At 46.7% G+C, this 15730-nt stretch overlaps 1 protein-coding gene across 1 annotated transcript in view; it reads right to left on the bottom strand.

Moving 5' to 3' along the window:
- Positions 1-8117, bottom strand: part of LOC117450555 (N-acetyllactosaminide alpha-1,3-galactosyltransferase-like) — a 47950-nt gene extending 39833 nt beyond the window's left edge. Inside the window, exon 1 of the mRNA XM_034088384.2 lies at positions 8024-8117. The gene's annotated coding sequence lies outside the window, so the exon portion shown is untranslated. The remainder of the gene's footprint in view (positions 1-8023) is intronic.
- Between the last annotated feature and the right edge of the window lie 7613 nt (positions 8118-15730).

Below are 15730 nucleotides of genomic sequence, written 5' to 3'. Positions count from 1 at the left end.
TCAATGATCTTACCTAGAAATGGCAGGTTTGATATGGGCCTGTAATTGTTCATTACTGAAGCATCTAGATTATTCTTTTTTAAGAGCGGTTTAATGACTGCAGTTTTCAGGGCCTGTGGAAAAATACCTGAGTGAAGAGATTTGTTTACTATATGAAGTAGATCTGAGGCCATGCAAGGCAAAACATCTTTGAAAAATCCTGTTGGAATAATATCAAGGCAGCAGGAGGAGGACTTCAGAAGTTGTATAATGTCCTCCAGGTTTTTATCATTAATCTGATGGAATTGTGTCATGATGTCTGAATTGATGTTAAGTGGACACAGAGACAACACATTTGCTGTTCCTGATGCAGAGGCACTGACTGCTTGTCTGATTTCCTGAATTTTGTCAGTGAAAAAGGAGGCAAAATCATTGCACGCCCTGGTGGATAGAAATTCAGAGGCTACTGACACTGGGGGGTTAGTTAGTCTGTCGACGGTAGCAAACAAGGCACGTGCGTTGTTTTTGGTAATGATGTCAGAGAAGAATGATTGTCGTGCGTTTTTCAATTCCAAATTATAAAGGCCAAGTCTCTCTTTATAAATTTCAAAGTGAACCTGGAGATTTGTTTTTCGCCACCTGCGTTCAGCTTTTCGACATTCTCTTTTTTCTGTTTTAACGGTCATGGCCTTTCTCCATGGAGATATTTTCTTCCCAGTCACTTCCTTTACCTTAATTGGAACAATGGCATCTATAACATTTTTAATTTTTGAATTAAAATGATCTACTAGCTCATTTACTGAGGTGTTAGCAGGGGCAAGTGTGGAAGAAAAATTCTGAGTAAACATTTCCCTAGTATTTTCAGTTAAACATCGCTTTGTGGTTACCTCTTTTTGAACACTTGTGTGAACAGAAATAGAGCTCTCAAAGAAAACACAGGAATGGTCAGAGAGTGCAACATCAGTCACCACAACCTCAGAGATATTCAGACCCTTTGAGATAATTAAGTCCAGAATGTGCCCCTTATTGTGCGTGGGCTCCGTCACATGCTGAGTCAGTCCATAGCTATCAAGAACACAAAACAGTTCTTTAGCCCCTCTGTCCTGGGGGTTGTCAACATGGCTGTTAAAATCACCAACAATGACGAGACGGTCAAAGTCAATACACACTATAGACAGCAGTTCAGTAAAGTCATCAGAAAAGCTTGCACGGTATTTGGGTGGCCTATAGATATTTAGGAACAGAGCTCGAGAGGAGCATTTCAGCTGAAGGGCCACATATTCAAAAGAATCAAAGTTTCCATACGATGTCTTCCTGCATTGAAGGGAATCATTGAACAGAATAGCAACTCCACCCCCTTTCTTATGCATTCTTTCCTGACTCATAAAACTAAAGTTGGGAGGGGTTGATTCGATAAGAACAGCTGCACTGTTATTTTGTTCAATCCAAGTTTCTGTTAAAAACATAAAATCAAGATTGTGCTCAGTGATAAAATCATTGATTAAAAATGTTTTTCCTGCCAAAGACCTGACATTTAATAAAGCTAGTTTAAGTTCGTTAAACACACTATCAGTCATGTTTTTTGTAACAAGCTGTGGCTGACATGGAATCACTGCTAAATTAGATAAACTCACACAAACGTTTGAGTGCTTCCTGTATCTAAGATCATTCACCGCTCTTAATCTATTACCTATCAACACAGATATCGGCAAAGCTACTGGCAGGCAGGGCCCCGGCATGTCCTGGAAAGAGTTGAGAGTGCCATACGCCCTTGAGCCTGGACCCAGCAGATATCAGTTTGCAGATTGTTTTGGTTTGGATGATTGTGGTAGGCATGGTGATGAAGCCGGGGGAGATGGTGCGCGTCTCTGCTTTGGTGATTTTGGTGGGCGTCGTTGGTGGGGGTAAAGGACATGCTGCCAGCCCTGCGTATCGCCTTAGTCTGGTCTTTGAAATCCAGGAAGGAATCGGTGCCAGCCCTCTGTATCTCCTTCTTGTGTTCCACGATCTCCAGGAGGGTGGGCGAGGGCGAAAGGGTGAACGGATTATCCTCAAAGGCGTTGACAGGGGGGGGGGTGACGGGCGGTGGGGACTCCTCCGTGTGTTTCATAGGTCTCCCATAATCAGAACATTCCTCAGGCGGGTGCAGTGATACTTCTTCAGGGTTTTCTGCGCGATGTGTTGTGTCTATCTCCTGTTTTGATTCCTCTTGCTGCTTGTCCTTGGCAGAGGGAACAGATTGATGACGCAGGCAGTTGAATATGTTAGAGATAAACAATTTCACTCCTGACTTGTTCAGGCAAACTCCATTTGCCTTGAAAAGATGTCTGCGGTCCCAGAAAAAGTTAACATTGTCAATAAAATGCACAGAATGGTCAGTACAGGCAGTTGAAAGCCAGGTGTTCAGTGCAAACAATCTGCTGAATCTCTCCACTCCTCTTCTTACTGGCGGTAGAGGGCCACTGATGAACACTTCTGCATTTAGAGAGCTGGCAGTTTCCAACAGACATTTAAAGTCTTTTTTCAGCACTTCTGACTCTTGTTTCACAACATCATTTGTTCCAATATGTAGTACCACATTCTTCACAGTCGGATGTTCAGCCCCAATATGCAGGATCTTCTCAGCCAAGTCAGAGACTGTATCCTTGGGAAAACAGAGTACTTTGGTGTTGTTCTTACTACACAGACCTTTTACATCTCTTACAGCAGAGTCACCCACAATCAGAGTTTCAGGCCCAGTCGTTAGCTTTCCCTCTAGCCTTTTACTTTTGGAGTAGCTATTGGTCCTTACCCTGCTGTGTGAAGAGGACGGGTTATCCAGGTCATCAGAAAGAGATCTCCGGCTCTCGGTCAGCGGAGCGTATCTGTTCTGGATTGGCACACTTGGTGGTTTAGGAGGATTTTTTGTAATTCTCCCTTTAGCAGCTGTCCACGGCTGTTTAGGGGTTGAAGAGGCGCTCCTCTTGGGTGATAACAATGCAGGCCAGCCGGTCGCATCACATATTTCAGAGTGTTGGGCTCTGCCCGTTATCCTTCCTCCCAAATCCCATGAAAATGATTTACTCTTAGGCTTTGCACCCAGAGAGTTCCAGGGAGGACCACCACTTGTAGATTTATGACCCGGTACACAGCCCTCCTGTTCCTTGGAATCCTTGTAGCTGCTAACTAGCTGTGAGTTAGCATACCCTTTTCCATTATTTTGCAACACTGGTAAAGTGGTGTCATTCCAACAACATAGTCCATTCACTTCCACGTTAACTTCCAGCCGTTGCATTTTCATTTCCAGCACGGCCATCTTCTGTAGAAGTTTGTGGAAGTCATCTGTAGAGAACGGAGGCATTTTTCTACCAACTAGCTTAAGCTAAATAGCATGCAGTAGCCTACCAGGCTTTAGCTGTTGCTAGGCCACGCTACTGTAAGACTGGGGTCGCCGTAAAAATGTTGAAATATGGCTGAAAACCTCCGTCTATTTACGAAGATGAACTGTCCCAGTGATAGGTTAATGTCCAGGAGCCGCTGCTCGAAGTTTTCAGAGAATAAGAATAGGAAAATCAGCATAAAAAGTAAGCAGAGGCAGGAGCAAGCAGAAAAGCGTCTGCACTGTAAGAAAGATAAGCAGGAAAAATTAATAATATTAATATTATTAATGCTGGCCATTATGGATTCAAGCGATTTTCACCCATTTAGTAATTACATGTTTTAAATGTGTACACACCTATCGCCTAACGGTACGTCCACACAGCAGCTTTTCAAAAATCTTGAAAATCTTGGAGCTGGGCGTGTCTGACAGCTTGGGGATTTTTTGCGAGCAATGCGACCAACAACCAATCACATGAATCTCCAGCCCCCGACATACAAAGCAAAAACCCCCGGGGATTTTATGCGAGCAATATGTATATATATCAACTCCCCAAACAGGCGAAAACCTACCAGTTGATCACCCACTGTCTCTGCCACCTCCCTCCATGCCTGGTTCCTCCGGTTTGTATCCCGTTAATAGTTCTGGTCGTAAAGAACCGGGTGATTTGCTACCGTAATTTCTCGTTTGGAATATGAGGAAATGAACTGCAGTCTGGTTCTCCCTGCTTACACGCGGTTTGATTGGCTAGCGCTTCTACTGTCAGATTTGCATAAACGTGTTTGATTGGCTGGCGCTTCCTGCTCAGCTTCAAAAGTTGAACATTGCTCAACTTTTGAATCCTGGAAATCCTGGAAATCTTCGCTTCGCTCCCCCACAATGCAGTTCGGGGAAAAGCGAGGCAAAGTGACGTCATCCCCATTCAAAGTCAATGGGCAGAGAAGCGTTGGAAGCGGTGGAAGTTGCTTCTGAAGCTGCTGTGTGGACGTACCGTAAACCTCCAGGGCTGTACACAGTTTAATACTGTCAACTTGTAATTTTGGGAAAAACAAAAACGTCTTTTAAAACTACAATTCCCAGTAGAGACATGCCATAGAAAACATGTTGCGAAACACAATAGCCAGCATGTGTAGTTCTGGGGGGACGTTCGAGATCAGTTTTTAATAGCCTGCCGTGGTTTTGTTCCATTTCAAAGAGCTTGACGCTTGGCGTAACCTTGGCGCACTGCCACTCCAACATCCAATCCCAGAGCTTGAAGATTAATCACGGGGTTTGTCAACGGGACTGTAGTCCCAAACGATAGCTGGGGATTCTGGGTAGTGTAGTGTCTTCTGCCATCCTAAACTCCGAAAAATTATTTATTTCTCCGAATCGAAGGGGAAAAATACAAAAGCATTGCACACAATTTAAACCAATCAATGTTGTGTAATTAACAAGGATAATCTGGTGTTTTTGAGTTGATGAGTAGTTCAGATATCACTGTAAAATCATTCGACAGTAAGGAGATTGAGAACAGTTACTTCCGGGTGTAAAATCCTTCGTTATCCAATGGGAATGGAAGCTCACATTGCCTTAAAACAGCCGCCGACATAAACGTATGTGGTGCTTCCATGAGCGTCAAATACCGCCGCCGATTGGAATACATTGCAATCAGTTGAAAGCTATTTGCGTCCCTTTATGAAGCTGAAGGAGCCTAGGAGCGTCCCAACTGCACGCCACGGGACCCTGACCAAGCGTCGCTCCTGGACGTTTAGGGAGTGAGAGTGTGTTGTTAGGATCTGTTTATTTTATGTTTTATTTTGGAATTGTCTAGGACTGTCGACTTCCTGTTTTTCATTGAAGGATGTTCAGCCCCTGTCTGTCATGTGTGTATTTGTTTCCTGTCTGTGTTTTCCCTCCTGTGTGATTACCTGATTCTCTTCACCTGTGTCTTTGTGTTTTCCCTCCCCTCCACAGCTGTGTCTTGTCGTCTTGATTGGCCATGTGTGTATTTAAGTTCTGGTTTTCTGTTGTGATCTTGTGGGTTCCTTTTTGTGCTTAGAGGGAGATAGAGTTCCTGTCTAGTTTTTTGTTGATCCTGCTGTCTTGAATAAAGGTTTTTTGCTGTTAATCAATTGTCTGTCTGCACTTGGGTGCAAAATGAAGCTTTGAATGAAGCATCGAACCACTTGGACAATTGTGTTGGAAATAGGTTCATTTCTCGAAGGTTCAGTTACAGCAACCTATCCTGGTGAAGTGCAAGGCTGCAGTGGGTTTAACGTATCTTTGTCTTGAAAAATATTCGATGCACACACACTAATATCATGTTCTATTTGCAATTAAAGATTGATAATTGTGTGTATTGGGTTATTGAGAAGAGACTAGAGAGTGCTGGACATTTTTTTGGGAGGAGACGGCCTTTTATCAGTTATTAAAGTTGAAAAGCAATGATTACAATACATCCATTCCGGGCTTTGAACCAGCTGCGCGGAGGACATCGCCGCATTCGGGCCGCCGGCTCTACCCACTGGGCTATCTATTCCTTGAAATATTTAACTGTTTTTATATTACTGATAATTGTCTTTTTGTTCACAACTTCTCCACATTTCGAAGTGTTTCCCGAGCCAGAACGACCTACCTTTCTTCCTGGCTTGCTCTATAATGATATAAAATGCAATACCAACAGCAACAATGCAAACTACGACAACAACCCACACATTGCGCATTGTTTAGAGCGGTCATAAAGTGTTGAAGCGTTCAAATTTGAAACTGTTTCAACCTGTCACCTGTCAGAATCGAGACGAGGCAGTGCATTGAATCGTGTGAATGGACCGCGAACCAGTCAAGTGATTCATTCAGGAAATGAAGCAGTTGCTGCTTCGGACGTCATATATCACGTGATTTGAAGCAAGCTTCGAAGCACTGCTTCTATGGAATAGGAAGTCCAGGGTTGAAGCTCCGTTCGAAGCTTCAGTGTCAAACTGCCATCACTACTTGGGTCCTCCCTGCGCTGCTCACCCCTAACAATTATGTCCACATCCTGTTGCGCAGACCATTTTATATTTAAGAATAGCACTGATAACAAAGCTGTGCTAACATAACAAACTTTTCTGAATTCCCTTTTCCTGCTTCGTATAAAGAGCTTCCCGCCGGTTCTCCTGGGGACAACTTTTATGGGAAACCGCTGGACAAAATATAGGAGGTAGTACATAGGCAGGAAAGCAGGAGTGAAGCTAAACTCCCAACCACAAAGATTCATTTGAAGGTTAAAAGTCCCAAAAACGGACACGGAGAGATTGTGAAAGAAGCTAGCCGAAGCTTTTAAAGTGGGCTACTGTATAGTTACCCTAAGGAGAGATAGTTTTTATCCGAGCCAGAGGACAGATGGAGCGGATACATTCCTCCATGAAGTGAGACAGCTGTTTTTTTTCTGAGTCCTCTCAAAAACCGGGTTTCCGATTTCGTGCATATGGTAGCTTGAAAATGATGAATGCATTTTTTTGATGGAGAAGGGGAGGCTTGGTTTCCCCTCTCCGTTGTAAGTTTTTTGAGCCCCTCCTCCGTTGGCACTCAGTCGTTTTTTCGAGAATTTTTTTAAACTTCATTTTCGATTATTTTAAGATATAATTGACCGTTTTCTTTACTTTTGTCTTCTTTCCACGGGTGGGGGCGCATGGCAGGCCGCCTATGAGCTCCCAAATTTGGCCTGGAACCTCCGGGAATTGTGGGCTAAGCTCCATAAACAGACAAAGTCACCCAGAAATGTCACTTTTATAGCCCAAAAATATATAATACAAAAACATTTAAATAGTAAAAGGTACAATTGTGCTCCAAATTACCCGTAATTTGATTTATTTAGCCCCATGATAGTGAATACAAATAATTTTCATGGAAAAAAGTGTTAAAACGCCTGATTAATATGTTCTTAATGCTGGCAGCAGGTTCACTGCTGTTAGCAGGGTCTCACACTCACAGGCACCTATGCAGAGATCCAGGGTGATGCACAAGGCTTTCATACCCAGCAATGAGTCTTTGAAAGCTGGGGAAAGTGCTGTGAATACAGAGAGAGCACCCAGAGATAAGCGGGGTGTGAGACTCACACAGAGACACAGAGAGCTCCTAGCAGCACATGGCTCTCCCACCCAGACTGCACCCAGAGGACAGGCAGCACTTTGTAACCCAGGAAAGCAGCTTGAATCGTGGGTACATGAGTGTTAAAAGTGCATTAAACTGTTTTAATTCAAATGCACATTTGACTGCATAAACAGCCGGTCATATGGACAGGAAACTGCCTCTGCGCTGCTCACCCCTAACAATTATGTCCACATCCTGTTGCGCAGACCATTTTATATCTAAGAATAGCACTGATAACAAAGCTGTGTTAACTTGATAACAAACTTTTTTTAATTCCCTTTTCCTACTTCGTATAAAGAGCTTCCCGCTGGTTCTCCTGGGGACAACTTTTATGTGAAACCGCTGGACAAAATCTAGGAGGTATTACGTAGGCAGGAAATCAGGAGTGAAGCTAAACTCCCAAACACAAAGATTCAGTTGAAGGTTAAAAGTCCACTACTGTATGGTTACCCTGAGGAGAGATAGCTGTAGTTATCTTGTTAACACTTTCCGAAGTATTACATTAAGAGTATAGAGCCTTCACCTGAGTAGAGCTTGCTTCTTGAAAGTGTAAATATAATCAGCTGCACTCACCAGTGTTTGACAGAAACTCTGCTGTGTTGTTGAGAAAGACTTGATGAACTCAGTTTGTATTTTCTTTGAGAGAAACACTGCCTCGACTTGCATCTCTGAAATACTTTCATTTCTGGAGTGTGACGTTGTAGCCCTCCTCTTTCCTGGATTTCTCTACCCCTTCCTGCCGGTTTTTAATTCATTGCATAACTACACTGTAGTTGTGTATATGATATGTCAATAAACCTTAGAAAATCTTGAAAGGGATGTGCAAAATAGCAATTATATACAGTTTTTAATTAACTATTAGTAGAGATAATAACGAGTAATTAATATACTTTATAGATGTGGTAACCGTGACTGAGGTTGCCACATGTAAAGCTAGTCACTGACAACGCCACCTCCTGCTAAGGGGCAGGAGGAACCCGTAGACCCTAAGTCGTGGATCGATTTTAAAGCTTCCCTTAATCGGTTCAATTATGACAGAGGCATGAATTCCAAAAACATAATACAGCTTTATTTAACAAGTGTTTGGAAACCGTTTAAAATATCGATTCATGTAACGTATAAAAATGGCAAATATAATTCAATACATATATAAGTAAATTTAAAAGACCATAAAACCACCTTAAAACTGTTATTCCTACCTTTGTGAGAAGACCAGTGACAGGCAGCCAAGAGAGACTTTTTTTGGACTGACGGCAAACTTTTTATGGCTTCCTGTTTACCTGGTCACCGGTCATGTGACCGCATCAGGTGACAATGACGTCAGATTCCCACATTCACCCCATCAAAAAGTGTCGTCGCCCCGACGACAAGTTACTCACAACCAGGGTCTAAACAAGTGGCCATTAACCATTTCAGGCACCCAGGGAGCAGCCGCCCTCACCACACCCATTGCGTTGTTGCTAGTCACTGTGGACCTTGGAAGGTTATGTGGGTTTAGGTTTCTTCCAGCAGTAGACCGGGTTGTTCTTCTGGGAGCTGACGCCTCCCTTTGGGATGGTAGTGCCTCCTGCCTACCAGGGAGCATGATTGAATCGCCATTGACTGCACCTGGGGTGCTGGATGTTCTGTTGGGGAAGGGCTGTGGGACATCCTGTGGAGTTGAATCAGGGTTTTGAGGAAGTCTTCTTTTACTTCTCCAACCCATCTCTTCATCTTCACTACTGCCGGAGTCACTGGCAGGGATGTCTTGGTTGCTGGACGACAGACATGGGTTAGGGGTCATTGGTGCAGATGGTAGAATTTCAAGATGCGCTGCCCTCATCTCGGCCCTATGCACCCGCCGAACATCAGCAGTGCCATCAGCTCTGGTAATGGTGTACGGCCCACCAGACTCGGTGGGCACTCTAACCACCAGATAAAGAACTGGTGAGCAGACATCCTGGATCTTGCGACGACCTTTACATTGATGATCCTTCAAGTAGACCAGCTGTCCTTCTGTAAAACCTGCATCGCGTGCCTGCTGGTTGTGATGTTGCTGTCGGTAGTCTGCTGCCTGTTGTAGGTTCTTTCGTGCCAAGTCTCTTGCTACTTGTAGCCGTTCCCGATGCTGCTGGACCCACTCATCCCAGGAGCTGGTTGTGTCTTCTGTGGTACCTTCTCCCAAGAGAAAATCTGCAGGGACCCGTGGTGGCACACCAAACATTAAGCTATAAGGGGTATTCCCAGTCGAGCGATGTGCCGAGGTGTTGTATGCCCACACTAGCTGGGAGATGTACTTTGGCCATACACGCTTCTTCTCCGGGGGAAGAGATCGGAGCAAGTCGTGAAGTGTCCGGTTGAATCTCTCACATTGGCCATTTCCCTGTGGATGGTATGGCGTAGTCCTGGACTTCTCAATCCCATATAACTGGCAAACCTGCCGGATGAGGGCACTCTCAAAGTTTCTCCCCTGATCAGAGTGTATTCTCTTTGGTACCCCAAACCGGTTGAACCAGCTGTCGACTAGGACTTTCGCTACCGTGAGAGCAGTCTGGTCCTTAGTTGGCACCGCCTGCGTGTATTTCGAGAACACGTCGGTCATGACCAGCACATTCTCTTTACCGTCAGTTGCAGGCTCCAGCAAGGTGAAATCTATGGCCAGTATCTCCATTGGTTGGGTGGCCAACAGAGTACCCTGTTAGGTCTTCACCCCAGGCTGGACAGCTTTCGACAATACACAGCGTTGGCAACTCCGACAGTGGTTCTCTATATCAGCCCCCATACCAGGCCAGTAACATCGCTGCCTGGCCAGGTCAGTGGTCCGTCGCACCCCCTGGTGTCCATGTTTGTCGTGGAGGTTATTTAAAAGTTCTTCGTGCAGGCACATGGGCAGAAGCAGTTGTGCATAGACTTCCCCATGAGGGGCTGTGACCTGCCTATACAGTACACCCTCTTTTTCCAGGATGCGATCCCATTGCTGGACAAGACGCTTGACATCCTTTGAGAGTAGTAACCTCTCTTGCTTATTTGGGGGTTTTCCTCTTTTCCAGAATGAAAGAAAGACTTCAATGGTGAGGTCAGCACCTTGCAGTGTAGCCAGATCGTCTGGTGATCTGCTTGGGAAGACTCCGATTTGCTGCTGTGCCACTACCACCGGTTTCTCGACATCAGGCGAAATATTTGAGGAGGTGTTGGCATGTTGGTTCGGCTGCTCTTGAGGCACATCCTGGTCACTGTACTGGCGAGAGAGAGAGTCAGCATTTCCATTGTTTCTTCCAGGTTTGTAATGCACAGTGAAGTCAAAAGCTGCTAATTGAGCTGCCCATCTTTGCTCAGTGGCCCCCAGCTTAATGTTCTGAAAATGGCTTAGAGGATTGTTATCAGTGTACACTGTGCACTTACTGCCCAACAAATATTCCCTGAATTTCTCTGATATTGCCCACTTCAGTGCCAGGAACTCTAGTTTCATAGAGCTATAGTTCTCCATGTTGCGCTCTGAACCCCTCAGTGAACGACTTGCATAGGCCACTGGTCTTAATTTGCCCTGGTGGTCTTGTGACAGTACAGCTCCTAGTCCCTGGTGACTAGCATCCACCTCAAGGACAAAGGGTTTTGTGAAGTCGGCAAAGGCTAAGATGGGTGTACTAGTAAACATCCTCTTCAATTCACTGAAACTGTGATTGCATTCCTCCGTCCACATGGTAGGCAGTACAGCTGCTGGCCTTTTTCTGCTTTCTTTGGCTACTTTGATGACATTTGCCACCAGTTGATGTAGGGGCGCAGCCAATTGTGCAAACCCCTTTACAAAGCGACGGTAATAGCTGCAGAACCCAAGGAAAGATCTTACTTCAGTCACATCTCGGGGTACCCTCCAGTTCTCCACGGCAGAAATCTTATCTGGATCAGTTGCCACTCCTTCACTGGACACCCGGTGTCCAAGGTACTGCACCTCTTTCTGAAAGAAGTGGCATTTGCTCATTTTGGCCTTCAGGCCTTTCATTTGGAATCTGCTGAGGACCATCTCCAACCGCTGCAGATGCTGTTCTATGGAGGTAGAGAAAACAATGACATCATCCAGATAGAGAAGGACTGACTGAAGGCTCTGGTCACCAAATATTCTTTCCATAAGTCTCTGAAAAGTCTCAGGAGCATTACACAAGCCAAAAGGCATTCTCTCAAACTCAAACAGTCCAAAAGGCGTACAAAAGGCCGTCTTGGCTCTATCCTTCTCAGCGACAGGGACCTGATTGTAGCCGCTTGCCAGATCTAATGTGGAGAACCATTGAGCGCCAGCAAGAGCATCCAGAGTTTCCTCGATGCAGGGTAGTGGGTAGGCATCTTTCCGAGTTTTAGCATTGAGTTGCCGGTAATCCACACACATCCTAATCTCTCCAGTCTTCTTGCGCACCAACACAATGGGGGAAGCATAAGGACTGCTGCTCTCCCGGATGACTTTACTATCAAGCAGCTGCTTAATGTGATCCTTAACTGCCTGCCACTGCGTAGGGGGAATTCGTCTATATCTTTGACGGACAGGGACCTCATCACCCCAAAGGGCTGGACAACACTGGTTTCAACTGGGACACATGAAAGGTTGGGTGAATTCTCATGGAGGGAGGCAGCTTGAGTCTAACAGCAGATGGATTGATTATGCGCTCTATCACATAGGGGCCAATGAAGCGTGGTTTCAACTTCTTAGACTCAGCTTGTACAGAAATATTTTTTGAAGAAAGCCAAACTTTCTGACCTGGTTGGAACTGGGGAGCTGCGGTCCGGTGGCGGTTTGCAATATGTCGATTGCGTTCATTGGAGCGGAGAAGGGCAGAGCGGGCATCCTTCCAAATCCTCTGACAACGACGGAGATGGGCTTGGACAGACGGAACTGCGATCTCGTCCTCTTGGGCTGGGAACAAAGGGGGTTGATATCCAAGAGAACATTCAAATGGGGACATACCGGTGGCAGCACTAGACAGTGAGTTATGAGCGTATTCAATCCAGGGCAGATGTAAGCTCCAGGAGGTGGGATTCTGGAAGGTGACACAGCGAAGTGCAGCTCCAAGGTCCTGATTGGCTCTTTCGGCCTGCCCGTTAGTCTGAGGATGATAGCCTGAGGAGAGACTGACAGATGCTCCAAGTGCTCGACAGAATGCTTTCCATACCTGAGATATGAACTGTGGCCCTCGGTCGGAAACAATGTCTGTTGGAATGCCATGAAGCCGGACCACATGATTGACTAAGAGGTCAGCAGTTCTAGAGGCTGTGGGGAGTTTAGGAAGAGGCACAAAATGAACCGCTTTGGAAAAGCGATCAACAATAGTGAGAATGGTCGAGTTATCCTGCGAAACCGGGAGGCCGGTAACAAAATCTAGGCCGATGTGACTCCAGGGACGACTAGGGACTGGGAGAGGCTGTAGTAGACCGATAGGAGCCTGGTGTGAAGACTTGCTACGGGCGCAAACAGTGCAGGCCAGCACAAAGGCTCGAGAGTCCGCTTCCATAGAAGGCCACCAGAAGTGTCATCTCAGGAGGGATAGGGTCCGACTCACACCCGGGTGGCAGGCAAAGCGGGAAGCATGGTTCCATAGGAGAACCTGTGAGCGGACAGAGTCAGGTACAAACAAACGGTTATCTGGACCATCTCCTGGATCTGGATGGTCTCTCTGTGCCTTCCTCACTGAGTTCTCAATCTCCCATGTTACAGCGCCCACCACTCTGGTAGCGGGGATTATGGTGTCAGGAGCTATGGGATCCTGATCCACTGCAAAATGCGTCAGGTTTTAGGTTTTTAGAACCAGGTCGGTAGGTAAGGGTGAAGTTGAACCTCCCAAAAAACAATGCCCAACGTGCCTGACGGGAGTTTAGTCGTTTGGCAGTTTGTATGTAGACCAGGTTCCTGTGGTCTGTCCACGCAATGAATGGATGTTCAGAGCCTTCCAGCCAGTGCCTCCATTCTTCCAGCGCAAGCTTTACAGCAAGCAGCTCCCTGTTACCAACATCATAGTTGCGCTCAGGGGTTGTCAGTCGTCGGGGAAAAAAAGCACAAGGGTGAAGCTTTTGGTCGGAGACTGAGCGTTGTGATAGAACAGCCCCCACACCGGTGTTGGATCAACCTCAACAATAAACTGAAGAGATGGGTCAGGGTTCGTAAGAATAGGGGCCGAGGTGAAATGTCTCTTCAGCTCAGAGAAGGCAGCCTCCGCCTGAGTAGTCCACGAGAAGGGGATTGCTGGGGAGGTGAGTTGGTTGAGAGGACCGGCAACACGACTGTAGTCTCTGATGAAGCAGCGATACAAATTGGCAAAGCCCAAAAACGTTGGAGCTGCTTCCTGGTGGAAGGTTTGGGCCATTGTGCCACTGCTTGTACCTTCTCTGGGTCTGTTCTCAGCTGACCTTGCTCAATGATGTAGACTAGTAAATCCAAGGTGGCCTTCTGTAGGGGTTCGAAGGCTGAATTGATGAGGGGCAGTGGATACTTGTTCTTGATGGTGATGTTGTTAAGGCCTCGGTAGTAAATGCAGGGGCGTAGGGAGTGGTCCTTCTTGGATACAAAGAAGAAGCCTGCTCTGACGGGGGATGAAGGGTTATATATATGCTTATGATGCCAGCAGCCAGTGAGTCTTTGATGTATGTCTCCATGGCCTCACGCTCAGTTCGGGACAAGTTAAACAGGCGACTGGATGGGAGAGATGCCCCAGGAAGAAGATCTATTGTGCAGTCGTAAGGGCGATGAGGGGGCAGAGAAAGAGCTCGCTGTTTGCTGAAAACCTCTCTCAGGCTATGATAAACCGGAGGGACAGCGGACAAGTTGAGTGGCTCTTGCTGAACTGGGGGAATACCGACCTCGGCTGGGGGAATTGCAGACCGCAGGCATGAAGAGTGACAAAAGGAACTCCAACTCCTTACTTGATTCTCCGACCAGTCCATGTGGGTTTTTTGCAGTTTTAACCATGGCTGGCCCAGAACTAGGGGTGTGTGAGGGGAGGACATGACGTGGAACTGAATCATTTCATGGTGATTACCGGACAGGACGAGATGTAGGGGTTCGGTGACATGGGTAACGCGTGCCAGGAGATTCCCATTCAGACCTCGAGCATTGAGAGGAGCTGTCAGAGGTTGAGTGGAGATGCCGGCTGAGGCAACCAGTTGGGCATCCAAAAAACTCTCATCAGCCCCAGAGTCCACTAGGGCAGGCAGAGAGAGAGACTGTTGATTCAACAGCAGTGTGGCTTCAAGTGGCTTGCGGGTCTGGGGGGTTGAGGAAGAAACAGCTTTGCTCACCAGTATCCCCACCTTCACTGGCGAGCACCCTCTTTTGGGCGCTGGGGGCATGTGTCCACGAGATGACCGGAGTGAGCACAGTAGACAAAAAGTCCTTCTCTTATTCTCCGGAGACGTTCTTGGGGAGTGAGTCGGGCTCTGCCTAGCTGCATCGGTTCCTCTGAAGACAGGAGAGGAGAAAAGACTTCAGATGGAGCACCAGGACATGGGAAAGTCTCCGACCTGAATCTTGCGAGAGGAGACGAGACAGGGCGAGAGGGGAGTGACCCAGGAGATCGGCAGATCTTTCCCTACGGCGCTCCCTAAGGCGGTTATCCAGTCTTATGGCTAGGGAGACCAACTCATCCAAGTTAGCTGATTCGTCCCTCACTGCTAACTCATCTTTAACAGAATCAGTTAGCCCGGTTTGAAAAACCCCTTGAAGCACTGTGTCATTCCACCCTGCCTCTGCAGCTAAGGTCCTAAATTCCACTGAGTATTCGGCTACACTACGGGAGCCCTGTCGCAGTGAGAGGAGGCGTTTAGTAGCGTCCCTACCGCTGACGGGGTGGTGGAAAACTTTCTTCATTTCTTCTGTAAACTCTGGATAAGAATAACAAAGGTTGGACTGACTCTCCCATACAGCTGATGCCCAGGCTAGGGCGCTACCTGTAAGTAAACCTATCATATAACAAATCTTAGCTCTGTCATTAGCATAAGTAGACGGCTGCTGCTCAAACACAAGAGAACACTGCATTAAGAAAGATGTACATGTCCCTAAGGCACCCGCGTACCGCTCTGGAGTGGGAATGTTTGGCTCACGTGAAGGGAGAGTGGGCTGGGCTGGAAACGGTGCTAACTCTTGTGGGAGAGCTGGATCCTCAGGAGCAGGCGGAGCAAGATGAGTGGAAACCAGGTTGAGGTGATGTCCCATCTGTGCTACGTTGGCGGCTAGTGATGCGAGGTTATCCATAACCTCTCTGAGCATCTGGTCATGCCGGCCCACGAGAACGCCTTGGTTGGAGAGAGCCTCACGAATTGGGT

Source organism: Pseudochaenichthys georgianus, chromosome 1, assembly GCF_902827115.2.
Source record: "Pseudochaenichthys georgianus chromosome 1, fPseGeo1.2, whole genome shotgun sequence".
NCBI classification, from domain to species: domain Eukaryota; kingdom Metazoa; phylum Chordata; class Actinopteri; order Perciformes; family Channichthyidae; genus Pseudochaenichthys; species Pseudochaenichthys georgianus.
This window is presented reverse-complemented; position numbering and strand designations above follow the sequence as displayed.